Source organism: Dermacentor albipictus, chromosome 7, assembly GCF_038994185.2.
Source record: "Dermacentor albipictus isolate Rhodes 1998 colony chromosome 7, USDA_Dalb.pri_finalv2, whole genome shotgun sequence".
Classification (NCBI taxonomy): Eukaryota; Metazoa; Arthropoda; class Arachnida; order Ixodida; family Ixodidae; genus Dermacentor; species Dermacentor albipictus.
Window position 1 is genome coordinate 120,284,137 of NC_091827.1, and position 18,141 is coordinate 120,302,277.

Below are 18,141 nucleotides of genomic sequence, written 5' to 3' on the forward strand. Positions count from 1 at the left end.
GTCAAGGCGGTTGTAAAGAGTCCAGTGCTCCACCTTGTCGCTTTTGATGGCGCGGCGTTTGGCGCGTCGACGTACGGCGCGTAAGCTCAAAAGTTTCATGTCGGGCGCCGGCGTTCCAGCGGGCACCGTACATGACTTGGTCGCGGCGGCAACACAGCTTGAAATGTGCGAAAGGAAGTCAGTGCTGACAGGAGGAGGCGTGGCACACAGCGTCCTGAAGGGAGACGAGTCCGTGATGTGGTAGGTGCGGATCCGGTCGCGGCTGAGGCCGAGAGGGTCAAGCGAGATCGGATAATGATCCGATCCTTGCGTGTCAGGGCTGCGTACCCACTCGTAGTGGCACCGTTCACTCACCAGTGATAAGTCTATCACACTCCCGTGCACCTTCCGACGCACGAAAGTGGGACTGCCGGTGTTGGTGATGAGCAGACCAGAGAAGTTGATAGAGTTCAGCAGGTTCCTGCCGTTAGGCTCACAGCGGCTGCTGCCCCATGCCGTGTGGTGAGAGTTAAAATCGCCGCACACAACACAGTCGGTGTCGATGCGCGTGGCGAGGCTCTCCACGAAAGAGGTATCCCATCGCTGCACGGGCTGGACGTACACGCTGGCGACACAAGTGTCGACCCCTCCCCCAACGCGCACAGCCACGTACTCCACGGAGGTGGGAACAATGTCGGACACAGAGACGGCGGCTTGACCAAGGCGCACACGCACATAACCCCTTGAGTCACGAATTAGAGCAAAGTGCGGGAAAATTATTCCACATGCTTTTTCGACAAGAGGATGTTCCCAGAATGAAAATAAAGCAAAGAAAAAAATTTTTTTCCTCCTTACTGAATTTTAGCACGCGTACACATATGTGTACATTGTGACTCGGCCAGTACAAATGAGACAAAGTTGCATTTCGAGTCTGAGGCAAAGCATTTGTTTATTTCGCATAGAAATGTCATTCAAAAAAGGAAACTGAAAGCTCATTTGTTCTAGAATGCGTAAAAGCAGTCACTTGTCCCTGAAAGACAAATGAACACGTTGCATTTGCGGCATCGCACTCGCGTCCTTGCATTGCAGCCTTCTAGCTTGCAACGCTGAGCAAAGCTATTGCCTGTGTGTGCTGGCCAGTGGTTCATTCCGTCATACCGGACGGCATTTACGGGCCACGGCTCAGCATTGTGCACACCTTCCTTGGGGGCTCCTTCACATCGTTGCTTGGGCGACCGCGTTTCCTGGCACCATTCTTGTTGCACATTATCAATGCCAAGCCCACATCATTCTAAAATGCCAACAAGTCCAGAATTTTCCTGCGTTGGAAGCAGTTGTCATTTGCGTCAGCCAGGTACTCTTGCCATCCATTCACTAATGAGAATGATGTGAAATGAGAGATGACGCGTACTGGCCACTTCCTTGTTCTTTGTTTTAGTGGGTACAACGACAGCAAAAAATCCATCTTGTCAACTCCGCCCATTGATTCATTGTACTGGCTGATGATTTCAGGGCACGGTATGTCGACATGCTTCTTTGATGCCTCACTCCAACGTTTAGCATTTGTAGGCTCCCCAACACCCACAATTGTCGACGCAACATTCACAATGCCATTGTCCTGCCACCTGACAACTGTGACGTCACCACTTTTGGTGACACTGGCATCCATACTGCCGCGTCCCTACCGTATTTACTCGCATAATGATCGCACTCGCGTAATGATCGCACCCCTGAATTTTGTCGTCAAAATTCGATTTTTTTTTATTTCCCGTGTAATGATCGCACCCTGAGCTTGCCGCAGCGATATGTCGTGTGCCAAGTCTAGCTAATAATGATCGCGCTTACCACCTGTCGAATGCTACGCAGACTTGTCTGCACGCACCAAACATGCTTAAGTATATGCCTCATTTCATTACTTTCATCACTTTCCGCACTTCCGTGGCAAAAAGAGGTACAACCAAACCTGCCTTTATTATGGGTAGGCTTTATAATGGTTGCAGTCAACAACAACAAAAAAGGCGCCTTTCGATTCTTTTCATCTGCACTCGTGAGCACGCAACAAATCGCGCGCGGCAATGATAGTAGTCACGTTTACACTGATACGTTAAAAGTGTACCTTATTCATACGCCGACGCTTGTAACACAGCTAAGATATTCGCCCACCCTTAGCGGAAACGTGCCGTGTTAGGACAGCAGTGAAAACAGATGCCGCAGTTTCCGCAGCACGCCGGCCATGGGTTTCTGTCACTGGCAGCTAAGCGCGCCCATCTGTTTCTGTCCCCTCAAAGTGGAGATGGCTACGTTAGTGCCACAAACTTGCCGATATTAACGATATTATTCATCACTGACACGGAAGAAACTGTTTTAATGCACGTAATGTACTCACTAGAAGAAAAAAAAAGATCGCGTTCGGCATGCTCCGCCGGCCGCCATTTTTGTTTTGGTGTCCCGCACCCACATCCCGCAGCAAACGCGGGACGAAAAAAAAAATTTTTTTTTTGCGAGAAATTTAACCCGCGTAATGATCGCACCCCTGAATTTGCGTCAATTTTTTCTGACAAGAAAGTGCGATCATTATGCGAGTAAATACGGTATTTTTAAGGGCCTTCTCCGACTTCAGTGGACATCCTTGTAGCCTATTGCTACGGATGATGCCAATAGCCCAAATACCTATTTCCTTCAGTTCTTGAAGCAGTGTTATCGAAGTGAAATAGTTATGAAAATAACATTTGAAGTTACGCAGTTTTGGGAGGTGCTGAGTCAACCTCATCACAATGGAGCCACCAAGCCCTAGGTGCTTGTGCTCCACTGAGGTGCCGGTACCTTTTCCCTGGTAAAACTCGAAGTCATGCGCAACACCACTGGAGCTGCAACGAACAAACACTTTCACACCTTCGGGGTTGGGTTTGTTACGGACAAATTGCTTCGCAACGACTCTCCCTGTAAAGGGGATCATTTGCTCATCGATGCTGTTTTTTTCAGTAGGAGGCAGTTCAAGGCATCTCTTCCTGACAGCATCAACAGGGTGTCTACCAACCGGGAAAACCGGGAATTCTCAGGGATTTTGAGTAGTCTGGAAAAACTGGGGGAAAACTCAGGGAATTTGTGCTTCTATCAGGGAAAATTAGCTGTAATTTTTTTAGAGGGTCAAAAGTCGCGGTAATGCTGGCTCGAGAAACAGACAGGACTCGTAACGAATCGTCGTCGGCTGGAGGAGTTGCCAGTGTACAGTCAACGACCGACTTTCCGGATTCCCGATAACTCGGACAGCTTCGCGGCACCACCACGTACCCCAAAGAGTCAATGTATCATAACGCCTGAAATTTTAGACGAAAGAACTCTTCGCCGTCCAATTTTCTAAACGTTTTGCGTGATAGCAGGTCCGAGACGGCATTAATGAAAACCACCACCGCTGCTATTTTGATTACCTCGCCGCCTTTAACCGGTGCTCTCTCACGCAGATCCGCTGGCAGCCGTAGCCACCACTGCGGCAACGCTAGGCCTAGCTGCTTCGACGTTCGCTGTTAAGCTTCTTGTCGTTCGGTGCCGTGTTTCTTCATTTCTCCGCTGACAGCAATAATTTTGTCTTCGAAGCTCGGAAAGCACGGCGCATTGCATAATGCTCTTTCCCGAAAGTCTGCTTCGCCTCATTACAGTCGTGTAACGCGGTGAAGCGTAACAAGCGTAGGAAGGGGCCATTGTCGCGGGACACCGTATGTATTCCTTAATTTTACACGTGTGCACCCGCCCTCACCTGTCACAGTAGGAGCACCGATATGCCTAATAAGTGCACTGACAGGCATTCAGAGCTTTTTCAGACGTACATGTGTCGATTTTAGCCCTTAAGGGCAGTAAAAAAGACATGAATTTATTTTTTCGGACTGCCTGATTTTTCGGAAGTTTTCGCGGCCCCTAGGGGGCCCGAAAAATTGGACGTTGACTGTAAATTGACCAAGAGTATTCTTCAAATGCTCCATGGGGCGAACGCGCGGCGAAAGGAGGACGAGAACAGAAAGGATCGACGCACTGAGAAATGAACGGGGAATTAAGTATGCAACCACTTCTTTGAAGGAGCCTGCGCTCAAAAAACAAATTGTTGCTGATGCTGAGATTCAGGTGTCCCTCATCCAAACCAAAATAAACTCTTTATAGCAGTGAAACACAACACTGAGGCGTCTTGCGCGAGCTGAGAGTATGTCAGGACATTTGCATGACACTGAGCATGCTATCAGTTGATAGAAATAGCTCATATTCGAAAATGTTTGCTTCTGTATGCATCTCCTTTGTATTTGTACTAGAGAATGTCCAACTTGATTTGAAAATTTTTTCGAAGACATTTTATTTGCTGTGCATTTAATAACCCCTCCCTTATATTCTTTTTTTTTTGAATAACATAAACACTACTCCTTAGTATTCAAATTGGATTAAGTCGGTTTTCTTTAAAATTTTTTTCATATGCTTACTATAGAGTGACAGCATAGGGCGATTTGGTTTCAGCGCGACTTGACATAAAACATAGTTCTGCATCACTCAGGGAATGTTGCAAAAGCACTCGGGGAAAACCTGGAAAACTCAGGGAATTTGGAAATGTCAACTTGGTAGACACCCTGATCAAGGAGCGGTCGCACTTTCCACAACTTGTCAGTTCCAGTGTGATCTGGGTCTGGCTCAGTGACATGTAGTGCAGAACGGAGCCTGAAAAATCTGTTCACGCTCATTGCTCCCGACACACTTGGAATTTGCGTTGCAAGGAGGCAAAATTTGGGTGAAGTGCAGCGCAGTAACTATCTCTCCGGGGAGGACACCTCAACTGCACTGCACAGGGGTAAGGGAATGAAAAGAGCGGTGAAAGAAAGAGGGAAGGAGCAGCAGCGGTCGAACCGCCGTAGGCTTGGAGGGGGTGGCTCAGAGGCGACGAAGGCGATGTCCTCGGCGAAAACCAGAATCGCGCGGAAGAGGCACTTCTGGTTCGAGATGCAGCCCGAGGGGTGTAGTAGATTGTCCACCATTGCGCAGGGAAGGTTGTGTGCACGGTAGACTGTTGCGAGGGCCGCGAGCGCAATCGAGAAAGCCGGGCATTCACACAGCAAGTGTTCCGACCAGAGTCAAAAGTATTGAGGAACTCTGGTTCCACCGTTTCGGTTGTGCCGCAGTCCACCGTTCGGTTCCACCGTTTTGGTTGTGTCGCAGAGGGGGGAGAGGGCTCTTGCAGGCGATGCCTCCGCACGGCAGGCGACACGGAACCGGTCCGGAGGGCGAAAAGGAAGGCGCGCTCGCGCCTAGTGAAGCCGGCTTCCAGGAGATGGCGCGGCGGGCGTCCACGCGCTAAAACCCCTTGGTACTGAAAGTAGCGACACTCTCCTCCACTCCCGCGCTTTCCTCCTCGATTCTCCTCGCCAGCCGGCTGTACGCGCTGCGCACGGCACGCTTCGCAGGCCATCGCGTGCTCGCCGGCCCGATGCGTTAGCTGGCACCCGTGATCGCACCTAACTTTGGGATTTTTTTCTCGCTCTATTGTTAAACGAAAGCACTAGAAAGGGATGCAGTGTGCTTGACTCTGCCATGACCCACATTTATCACCTTCTCGTTTGAGCAATGAAAGCGCTAAACGTGCGCATTTGCGGCATGAATTAACAATTGCAGCGTACTGTATGTAGCCCACATTGGCTTTGATATCTTTGTACTGGTCACTTCAACAGGGCAGAGCTTTAATTAGCACAGTATTTAATTTAAATTTGTACAATCTTTAATATTTTTCGACACAGTGACGCTCCGTTTAATGCAATTTCAACTAGCGCTGCATTTTCGCGGAAGTACTTTTTATGACACTATCTTCTTGCAGTCGAGCCAGGCAGAGATTGCGGTAGTTTAGTTGGACATCATTGCGTGCGTGAAGCTTCAGAAGCAGGATAGTGGCCGCAAAAATGATGCGAAATTTGCTTTAACATGATTATGGATTTTGGGAGGGGGGGGGCAAGGGGGGGAGGGGCTCAGTCCTAAAAGGCTTGGGGCCTCGGTGTAATGCATATGCCGTGCATTTAATACCTGGGCTATAGAAATTTCATTCCTGCTTGAAAGAGAACAATTTTTTTCTAGTTTTTCGTGCTCTCAAGAGATATATTTTTATTGACTACTGTAGAAGTGAGCGTAGCCAAGGGTTGGCTTGAAATTTATGAATGATTGCTGACGGCAATGAAAGACTAGATTAAGAGATGGGAAGGTGATGCTGTCTCTGTGACTTATTCAGTGTAGCCCATCGAATGCATTCAATTAGTGCCTCAGACGCCCGTGGTGATGCAATATTCAGCGCTGTAAAGGACGATAAGAAAGGATTTAGCCATTCTGTGACTGGGTTGGTTTCAAGGAAACAATTCATACTATTTTAGAAACACAGAGCTTAAGAATCTGACGTTATTTTGATAGCATAACTAAATATAAGTTGTAAAGATTTTACCTATGGCGAATGAAAGTCAGCCTTAAAAGGCATCTCTGCTGACTCGCTCCTCATGTGCCGCTAGACCTCGGAATCGCGGTAGACTTTCACAGTCGTGGTTACACGAACGCCTTCATCGCTCTAAAGATCCATAGCAGGCAAGAAGGTGCTCAAAGCTTATTTGCGCGAAGTTTTGGTCCTCCTTTGCACATTATTCTTCCAATCTGTGGCATTAATGACTCTCCCAGATGTCATTCCTTTTGCAATTTGCCAATAAAGCTGTTTCTTAACCCATATATGCCTGAACTTGGGGAAATTAAGAAAAGTGATTTATTTTCCCGTAATAATTGCTTCTGGTACCTCAGAAAGTAGAATCAACCTTTTATTCAAAAAAAAAAATTTTCGAACTGCGTTTTTGTAGCCGTCCTACATATAGGACACTAGGCACATATACTACTCCTTCGAGTGGTACAATTTGAAACATTTCACATGGACTCCGATGTCGCATTTTTCACAACGTGTTGTGGTCTTCTCATGGCAATGAGCACACCTTGTTTGCTTCTCTTGAGGAATCACTGTGTGGTCAATGCAGTCAAATCGGCTTTGGGCTTCCAGTAAAGATTGCCGGCTTTTTCCACGCAATGGCTTGGTGCCATAACTCTTCATATACGACATCGCTATCGTCCTTCGAAATGTGAGGAGCTCTGTTTTGGTCGTTCCAATTCTGTACAACTGGAATGCATTATTCACACATGCATCAACCAGATATGTCATTAGTGAAGAATACCACTTCTTTACTTGAATGGCTGTGCGGTACTTTGAAATATTTTGGTCTAGTCTGTCAACTCCTCCCATGTTGCCATTATAGCTCGAAATCAAGAACGGCTGCTCCACTGTGACTTTGGACTTGTTTTCTCTCGAATATCTTTTCACCATTTGTGTTGGCTCGACCCCGTGAGCATTTGAGACGACGGTCACTGTGCTGTTGTGCTTCCAGCGACATACAATAATTTCAGATTCAGCGTCGACTTTGTAATCGTAGAAGCCTTGATTCTTGCTTTTCATTTCTTTCTGTGTCAGGATGGGACAGTTTTCTATTCGGTTATCCCGCACGGTGCCTGTGCACTTGACACCCATTGACGAAAGCATTCTAACAAGTTTGAGACTTGAAAAAAAGTTGTCAAAGAACACATGAAAACAGTAATCAAGCCTTTCTTTCAACCTGGACACCATTTCTGTCCTCCTAGACCAAGCTCCTAGATCCTCCTAGACCAAGCTTGTTTTTATCATCCACATTGACGCCATACCTCCCTTGGTAGGGCTCAACAGAAAGCAAATAGCCCAATGGGGTGCAAATGCACCACAATTTATAGCCAAATCGGATTGGTTTCCCTTTCATAAACTGCTTGCATCCATGCTTTCCGAAGTACTCGCACATGCTTTCATCAATGCTGAAGCAGTCTAGTAATGGAGCATACAACAGAAACCGTTCATTCAAGAGCCTAAACAGTGGTCGCAGTTTTGTGAATTTGTCTTCTTGTACTAGGTTGTTGTTGTCAGCCACATGTAGGTTGGTGAAAATGGCTTCAAATCGGTCCCGCCTCATAGAGTTCGCGACGAGTTCATTATGAGAATCACGTGAGTTTTCCCACAACATGCGACGCCTTGGAACCGGCACATAGCCACTGAGAAGCAGAATTCCGAGAAAACATCTCATCTCACCTGCGTTCACGTTCAACAACCGATTCTTCTGTTGTGCATAGGTGTTGGTGTTTGCAACAAGCAGGTTGATGACTTCATCATCGAAAAATTTTTCAAATGCCTTCTACTGGAGTTAGCGGTGCTCCTTCAGCGGAGTCTGAATCACACGAGTGGCGAGTTGGGAAACTCGCGTTCAAATCGCGTTTATCCCACTTGACACGTCGTTTCTGTTGCTTAGCTGGTGGCTCCTGGTCGTTCTCGTCGTCACTTGACTCTGAACAAGTGTCCAGAACTTCAGCACGAAGAGTGCTCCCCGGCAGATGGTCCATGCTGGTGCATTCTTCATCACCGCTTTCTTCATCTGTCACGGCCGCCGCGTGATTTTCGGGCGGAAGAATGGCCACCGTAGACGGTACATCTCCCCCAGCGTCAATCTGGTTTAGAATGTCGTTGAGTGTTTGCGGATCTCTTCTGCGGTAAAATGAACTGCAGGGAATCTTCTGACTGCAATTGGAAAAAAAAAGTTTCTGCCATACGTCCATATGTATTTTACTATGCTACTTCAACGCTACGCGCGCGACGCATCGCGCGTTCCAGAGTGACACAACAGCGACCCCCGATCTGCCTAGCGTCCTACATATAGGACACCGCTGTTTGACAGATCGTAAACAAAAAAATTTTGCCTATACCACATCGACATTGTTTTCACAGCATATTCAATTACTCAGGAATAACTGACAAAAATCTCGAAAACATCAAAAATCATTTCAATTCATATTACTTACATTTTCTTTCTCGGCATGGCGTTTGTCGAAGCTCACGCAGAACGCCGATTTTGAAACTGCAAGCACGTGGCGAGCTGTGCTCCCACGCTAACAAGACTTGCACGCGAGAAGGCCATAGCCTCAGAAACACCCCCTAGGGGGCGCTAGCTTTTTGACAAAAAAAATTTTTCGAGTTATTTGAAAAATTTCAGTGTCCTACATATAGGACACTAGGCATATATGGGTTAAGAGCTGAAAAAGCTGCCAGCCACAGCCATTGCCATAGATCTGAAAAGGCGGCAGGGTTTTGCAGTTTTTTCAGCTACTTACTGAAAACATCGTGCCGCCCCAACACAAATTTCAGACGCAGAGTACAGGTCTGGAGCATAGAAAACACAGCCGCTGTGACACACCAGCACATATCTGGCCAGATGCAATCTTTATTGCAGGGGACTCCTGAAACATTACACGGAAAACACACAAAACATCCAGGATGGCACACACTTCGGAAAATAAAAATATTTATACAAACGGCCGGTTAGAAGTAGCATAAGCTCCAACCCAGTAACATGAAACATTGCATGGTGTTAGCCTCCAGACGATATGCGTGAAAAAAGAACAAATATTATTCAGAGTAGTGCACCAGATGCAACATTAAAATTTTACAACATGACATAACTGAAGGAAACGAAGCAGCTGGTTTGTATGCTCACAAAGTTTTGGGCAGGTCGTACAACAAAAAGCCGCGCGATAACACTCATGTACAGCAAATGAAATAAACAAGATTATCACGCAAAGAATTAGGATATATATACAAATCCGACATATATTACTGGAATACATTCAGGCAACACAGAAAAGCATTCAAGTCGGTGAAGAAATGAAAGCGTCATATGAATATAATATTAGGTCCCTTAAAGTAGAAATGCAACGAATCGGCCCAAGGACAGCGAATGCACGTAAATCCGTGTAGATGCTGCCTTTATTACTTGTAGAAGCCTGGCTGATGACACGCGCTGTATTGCTGCCATATGCACCAGCAGCAAAGGTTCAAATATTTTACCGTATTCCGGATACCGCAGCATGCATGCCGACACTTTTGCTTCCACACTTGCTACTGGTAACGGCAAGTGCCCTCACAGAAGCCTCAGTTCGAACAAATATTTGCATTCACATGATTTCAGGCACTATGTTATGACATGATGGGAAAAAAGTTTGCACCGAAATACTCTGAAGTATTGCTCTCTCAGCTTCGCATGTGCTGGCACGGTTTGATAGCAGTGCCTCGCTGTTTGCACGGAAAAAGTTTTCTGCTACTTTAATGACTTCAACCACCCTTGCAGAAGGGCTGGTGAGTGACAAGTGCGATGAGGAGTAGTTTTTGAGCTGAATTAGTCTGCAGCTTGCGTCATTAGAAGTTAGAGAAGCACTGCAGTCTTCGCAATGAAGCTTCTTTGTTATTTTGGAAATAACGTAACCTGCTAGGTACACTAGCGACTCCTCCCCTTCCGAGCTTAAGTCTAGAAGGTCAGAGGAAGCTATAATGCTGCCCTCTTCAGTCTGTTCTTTTTCTGCGTTCAAACCTATGAGCGAAAATCCTTCATCATCTGAGTAGTTACCGTACCTACTCGGCCTTAGAAACTGCGCTAATGTTGCGCTCCTAAGGCTGCACTTCAACTCATAGAGGCGTGGGATGGGGTTTTTTGCCCGCAGAGTTAAGAACAGGTTCTCAAGTCCATCTTGACTGAACCTACTTAATAAAACATACTCGTAATCGCACTTCTTTATTAGCATGTCTTGCACTTCGAGTGCAGACAGTGTTGGCAAAATGATGCCTGTTTGAAGAGGCTTCCATACCGCCTTAGTCTGCACACCAATAGAAATTTTAGAATACAATTCGACTGTCTCATTCAGAAATGATACGCCATCCTCATAAGCTCCACCATCTGCATTGCTAAACGCGAGCTTGCTGGTTCGTGATGTCAACAAGGAGACCAGCGGTAGACCATTGCGACAAACCATGCCATCGAAAGCACATTTTTCAACAGTAAGCCTTTCCCTACCAAAACGTGCAAACCAGCTGATGTGTCGTGAAATAAACTGTAAGCCAAACTGACTTTCATTTTGTCATAATGAGTAGGGTCTACACATGCAGGATTAAGATGAGGAGCAAGTTTGAGCTCAGATTTTGCATCACGCTAGACAAGAATCTTGATATATTCAAGGTTTACAACATTAGTTGACAAGCTATTTCTTTTAACTACATCACCCGGAAGGTTAATTAACTGACCTTTAGTCAAGTGGTTCCTCAAATTTTTTAGTAAGTGAGGCACATCAGCAAAAAACCACAGCTTTCGTGTAGGATCACAGGGGTGAACACAGCTTGTGTGCGGCCGGCTGTGTCTTCCTGCACGAATGCCAAATAGCCTCCAGAGCGCCAGGTTTCCACCCCCCCATGTCGGAGGTCACGGCATGAATTTTCAATCCCAGTGCATCGCATTCCATTATTACTTTAATTACTTCTTCCTTCAGTGTTACAGCATCGAATGAATTCCCCGTTAAATGATCGTTTGTTTCCACCTAGTGGACAAACCTCCTAACATGAACACTAAGCCGTGAATAGCTAGCGCATCTTCCGGCAGGGAACCATCAGATAAAGGTAATGTCGGAGCGCCGAGAACACAGCGACATGAGTGATTGTAAACAAGCCCTGGTGTAACTTGCATTTCGTCAGTCATTAGGGTGGCGTTGCGCTCTTCAGGCTTCATGAGGTCAATCTAGGAGGAAAAAAACAATACGCACCACAGGGTAAATATAACATCCACCACAGCCATATTTATACTCTGATCTATCTTCAAAGCAATACTGTAGACTGAAATATTGCAGCAAGTTTTAGTGTATTGAGAGAAACAAAATAACACAGTCGCTTTAATGTATACTCATAGTAAATGATAATACTATTAAAAGGAACCTTAATGCCATTACCAATTCATAGCACTCAATTACCTCTCATGTCTTACAGGCAGATTCAGAACCGTAGCGCTTTCATGTATGAGGCTCATGTATACATAGTTATTTGGCAGCAAGGGTTGCGGCAGCGAGCACGCAACTAATTACGTCCCCATACTTCGTACAGGTTGCAATTCACGCCTGCAGTTATCGACGGCCTGGTGGAATCAAGCAGCATCTGCTGGAGTGACGTCATCTGCCGATTCACGTCCCAACTCACGCCCGCAGTTATCTGCATACTCGTGAAGTCAAGCGACATCTACCGGAGTGACCGTATCTACCGGAGCGCCTACAAAAGGGGGTGTCCATGAGCCAGCCCGTCAGTTGGCAGCAAGGGTTGCGGCAGCGAGCACGCAACTAATTACGTCCCCATACTTCGTACAGGTTGCAATTCACGCCTGCAGTTATCGACGGCCTGGTGGAATCAAGCGGCATCTGCTGGAGTGACGTCATCTGCTGATTCACGTCGCAACTCACGCCCGCAGTTATCTGCATACTCGTGAAGTCAAGCGACATCTACCAGAGTGACCGTATCTACCGGAGCGCCTACAAAAGGGGGTGTCCATGAGCCAGCCCGTTACTTGGCAGCAAGGGTTGCGGCAGCGAGCACGCAACTAATTACGTCCCCATACTTCGTACAGGTTTGTCTCCTACAAATTTGTGCATTTCCTAATTCACCTTTGCCGCTGCCTTGTTGCCACAAGTGTCTCTTGTGTTTGTTTGAAGATGCCGTTGTGTGCTGAGCTAGCGAAAGAAATAGCAACACTACATGCCGAAATGAAATCAATGCAAGAAAGTCTTAGCATGTTTAATGGACTGTATGAATCCGTGAAAGTACAGAATGAGACCATTTTGAAGGAAAATAAGCTGTTAAAGGATGAAAACGCAAAGAAGTCTCAACGTCTCATGTCTCTAGAGCAGTATTCCCGACTGAACAACGTTGAAGTAAAAGGCATTCCCGTCACGGAAGGTGAAAACTGTCTGGCTGTAACACAAACTATTGGTGAAAAGATTGGCTGTCCTATCGTCCCCTACGACATTGACATTGCTCATTGTGTTCCCGCAAAAAAAGACAAGAACATTATTGCACGATTCTGTTCCAGGTCGAAGCGTACTGAATTCATTAGTAAAGCTAAAAAGGCTAAGCTCACCACATCAGCCATTAGATTTTCGCAAAACAATGATTCCCCGTTTTTTGTGAATGATCACCTCACGCCAGAGAACAAGTGGCTTTTCGCGCGAGCTCTCGAATTGAAGACTAAAGGATGGCGATTCCTCTAGACTGAAAACAGCACAATCAAAGCTAGAAAGACTGAGAATAGCCGTGTTTATCGCATCTCAGGCGTAAGCGATCTGGCTATCTTTACATAATCACTGTGCCTGCACTCCCGTTTTTCCGAAGTAAATCCTCACCATGAATAGAGGCATGTTTTCATGTGATCAGGTGAAAACATTGTTACACGACAAATCGCACAAATTTTCGTTCATTCACTGCAATATTCGAAGTCTGCGCAAACATCATGATGACCTTTTGAACTTCCTTACTTAACCACAATTTTTCGTTAATACCGTATTTACTCGCATAATGATCGCACTTTTTTGTCAGAAAAATTGACGCAAATTGAGGGGTGCGATCATTACACGGGTTAAATTTCCCGTGAAAAAAAATTCTTTTTTCATCCCGCGTTTGCTGCGGGATGCGGGTGCAGGACACCAAAACAAAAATGGCGGCCGGCGGAGCAAGCCGAACGCGCAGAACGCGATCTTTTTTTTTCTTCTCGTGAGTACATTACGTGCATTGAAACAGTTTCTTCCGTATCAATAATGAATAATATCGATAATATCAGCAAGTTTGTGGCAATAACGTAGCCATGTCCACTTTGAGGGGACAGAAACAGATGGGCGCACTTAGCTGCCAGTGACAGAAACCCATGGCCGGCGTGCTGCAGAAACTGCGGCATCTGTCTTCACTACTATCCTAACACGGCACGTTTCCGCTAAGGCTAAGAGTAGGCGAATTTCTTAGCAGTGTTACAAGCGTCGGCGTATGAATAAGGCACACTTTTAACGTATCAGTGTAAACGTGGCTACTATCATTGCCGCGCGGGATTTGTTGCGTGCTCACGAGTGCAGATGAAAAGAATCGAAAGGCGCCTTTTTTGTTTTTTTTACCACAACCATTATAAAGCCTACCCATAATAAAGGCAAGTTTGGTTGTACCTCTTTTTGCCATGGAAGTGCGGAAAGTGATGAAAGTAATGAAATGAGGCATCTACACAAGAATGTTTGGTGCGTGCAGACGAGTGGTTCGCTTAGCATTCGACAGATGGTAAGTGCGATCATTATTAGCTAGGCTTGGCACACGACATATCGCTGCGGCAAGTTCAGGGTGCGATCATTACTCGGGAAATAAAAAAAATATGAATTTTGACGACAAAATTCAGGGGTGCGATCATTACGCGAGTGCGATCATTATGCGAGTAAATACGGTATGCCTGTCTGAAACATGGCTAACACCAGTAGATGGCAATCTATTTGGTCTGCCTGGATATACCAGTGAATATAGTTACCGTGGGGTTCAGCGAAGTGGTGGATCTGCCATTTTTGTGAATTCGTCGATTTCGTACACTCGTCGTCATGATCTTTCGTTCCGCAATTTGTTGTGTGAGTCTGTCTGGCTGGAGTTCGACCGGAATGTCCTGTCCCTCAATAACCGGAATACAATCCTGGCGTCCGTTTATCGTTCCCCTTCATCGTCGTATTCGAACTTTTGTTCGCAGCTAGAAGAAATACTCAGCGTCTTAACCAATGAAAACAAGAACATCATCATTTGTGGTGACATTAACATCAACATACTTAATCCCAACTGTCAGTCATGTTCTGATTATACCAACTGCTTATTTAGCTGCGGTTTCCCTCCCTAATCGATGTTCCAACCAGGTGCGACACTTCTGGTTCTTGCACATTGATAGATCATATATTTTCCTCATCATCTTCTGATTATACCACTGGAGTAATAGATTATTCCATTACTGACCACTATCCTCTGTTCTTCCTTCGGGGTGTCGCAGAACGTACGCAGTCTCGCCAATATTCCGAAAATTCTTTCAATGAAACGTTATTTATACAGAAGGTACAAGGCACTTGTTGGGAGAGCGTTTTTGAGGAGAATTGTCCTGACAGGGCGTACTCGATATTTTTATCAACACTAACAAACTATATCGATGAGTGCACAATGCATGTGTCCTTTCAGCAAAGATTCTCATCTCCCAGAAATCCATGGATTACAAATGCGTTGCTGCGCTCTATAACAAAAAAGAATAATCTTCACAAAAAGATGAGACTGCAGCCGTTCAACACAGCTTTGCGAACTAAATTTAAGAAATATAGCAATATCCTTTCTGGTATCCTTAAACGCCCAAAACGGGACTATTATGAAAGACGGATAATTCAGAACGGTGTGAATACCGGGCGTAATTGGGAGCTTATTAAAGAATTTCTTAATATTACAGAGTCTAACACGGGCATTAAAAAGATGATTTACGACAACCAGGAATGCACAACCGAGGCTGACATATTAAATGCTTTTAGTGATCATTTTGCCACTTGCCAGAACACGCTATCGCCTAGTGTTTTACGCCATCTCCCACGTTGCCCTCAGTCATTTTTTCTTCGTCCTGTTTCTTCCGAAGAAGTTTTAAAGGTAATTTCTTCTCTTAATGTTACTGGACCTGGCCTAGATTCTATTCAGCCTTCTAGAATAAAACTGGTTGCAGCAGACATATTATTTGTTTTTGCAGATATCGGTAACAAAATTTTTAGCACAGGCATATTTCCTGATTTGATGAAACAGGGTAAAGTAATCCCTGTGTTCAAAAAGGGTTCTCGTGAAAACATTAATAACTACCGCCCAATTTGCATTTTGCCGTTTTTTAGTAAGGCCATTGAAAAACTTATTTACACTCGTCTAATGCACTATCTCAATAAATTTAATCTTCTTTCTCCATTCCAATTTGGTTTTAGGCGGAATTATTCGACGGAATTGGCATTAATTAACTTCACGGATAACATTAAATGCTTTATTGACGAAGGGTTTGTTGCAGGAGCCATATTCATAGATCTAACAAAAGCCTTTGACACTCTAGATTATTCTATTCTTCTGTATAAGCTCGAATCTTAATGGCCAATTCTCTTCTACTAAAGTGATTAACTGTGGCGTTCCCCAAGGCTCTATACTAGGCCCATTGTTGTTCTTATTATTTATAAATGATCTACCAAATGTACTTACCAATTGGAACTGTTTGTTATATGCTGATGACACTACCATCTACTCATCACAGAAATCGCTTACCGCACTTCAAGACACACTTAACACTGATCTTAACAATGTGTATTCCTGGTGCACTGATAATAAACTTCAAATCAATCCTTTAAAAACAACCTTTGTCCTATTTCATAATCCACAAACACCGATTTCTTCTCCACTAACTGTCTAGTTAAATACTTATGTTATACCGACATTTGATACTGTTAAATTTCTGGGTATTACCGTATAAACGCGTGTAAGGGCCGCACTTTTTTTTACAAATTCGAGGGCCTATTTTCGGGGTGCGGCCCATACACGCGACATACGAAAAAAAAATTTTTTTTTTCAAGTAAAAACAGACCAATAAGTGAATGCGCGTTTATTTACAATAATCCTCATCAATCATCACTATTTACAATCAGTCATCATCACTTGCGGAGTCCTCAGACTCCGAGCTGGTGCTGCATTCTTCTGGCTCATCACCCCACAAGTCGTCGTCTTCAGTTCCGTCCAAATCGTTGGAAATCCCGGTCACTTTGAAGCTGCGGGATACAATGTCCGTAGACACCGAATTGAAGGCTAATCACACGTGGGTCGTGGAAAGTTCGGGGTGCGGCCCTTACACGGATATTTTTTTTTTAAATATTTGCTTCGGGAAGTTGGGGGTGTGGCCCATACACGGGTGCGGCCCTTACACGCGTTCATACGGTACTCTCGACAAACACCTTAAATTCAATAGCCATGTGAACTCGCTAATAAAGAAGGTTTCATTTGGCATCCGCATTATCATTAAAACACGCGCATTCTTCAACCCTCATAAATTAGATCGTTGTATCATGCTTATATTAACAGTCATTTGTCATACTGTTTATCTTCATGGGGTAATACATATGCCATTCATCTCAAACCACTTCAACGTCTTCAAAATCAGGCAATAAAATTAATGACCTTTAGCTCATTCCAGTGCCATTCTTTACCTATCTATCAACGCCTTAACGTTCTACCCATTCAACAGCTGTTCTATCATAAGTTGTCACTCATTACATTTCGTCTCTTTCATCGTGAAATAACCTTAGACAGTCTTCCTTTTGATAACCTCATGAACAAAAATAATACTAGGTTTGCAGAACGCAATAACCTTCTATTACTTAAAATCAGATCTAACTATGGTAAATTTACACTTCGTTTCCATGGCATTTCACTTTGGAATCTCATCCCTGTTAATATTAAGTCATCTCTTTCATTGAAGTTTTTTAAACACAATATGAAAAGAATACTGTTAGCAGAAGCATCTTGTCATTTGTCATAAAAACATTTTCATATTTATTACATTTTCTTTACATTACTTCTATTATTGTATCATTGGACTTCATATTTCTGTAAAACACTTTGTATTTTTCTTAGTTCATAATATGCAGAAGAGCCAAATTTTTGTTAGATTACTAGATATTCCTGCTTATGATTATTTATTGTGATATTACTGTATAACGTTGTTTTTACTATATATCTAAATGTCTTCTATTTATTTGCACTTGTTCCCTACGAATTGTATTCTTTAACGCGTTTTTTTTTTGTTTTGTTTGTTTGTTCGCCCTCTACTTGCTGCTCTAATACTCTTATGCACCCACTAATGATAGGAGGTCCCCCTGGCAGTTTCTCACTCTGGGACCTCCTGATGCTGTATATAATATGTAAGCCCGTTTTTTGTACATGTCATAACAATAAACTTGAACTTGAACTTAGTATACCTTGATTTGGAGAGGCTTGATCATGTCTTGAAGAAGCCCTGGCTGAAACTTGAAATTCTCCAAATGTCGTTGGAGTGTGCGCTCGGACGGAAACGGTAAACCTTGATTTCTCAGCAGACTGTAGCCTTGGGACCCGCAGGACAGACGCAGCTTGAGTGACTTTACAAGCATCTTGGTCTCCCAGCGCATCCCTAGTCCAAT

At 44.7% G+C, this 18,141-nt stretch overlaps 1 long non-coding RNA gene across 2 annotated transcripts in view; it reads left to right on the top strand.

Annotated features, from left to right (window-relative positions):
- The window catches only part of LOC135909553 (uncharacterized), a 139,724-nt gene extending 126,571 nt beyond the window's left edge, over nucleotides 1-13,153 (top strand). The window contains exons 4-5 of one of the 2 annotated variants that reach the window (XR_011507553.1): nucleotides 12,014-12,205; nucleotides 12,271-13,151. This is a non-coding gene — a long non-coding RNA (uncharacterized lncRNA). Of the gene's footprint in view, nucleotides 1-12,013 lie in introns of both variants that reach the window. The other variant, XR_011507552.1, reaches the window with a different exon arrangement.
- Nucleotides 13,154-18,141: the final 4,988 nt, after the last annotated feature.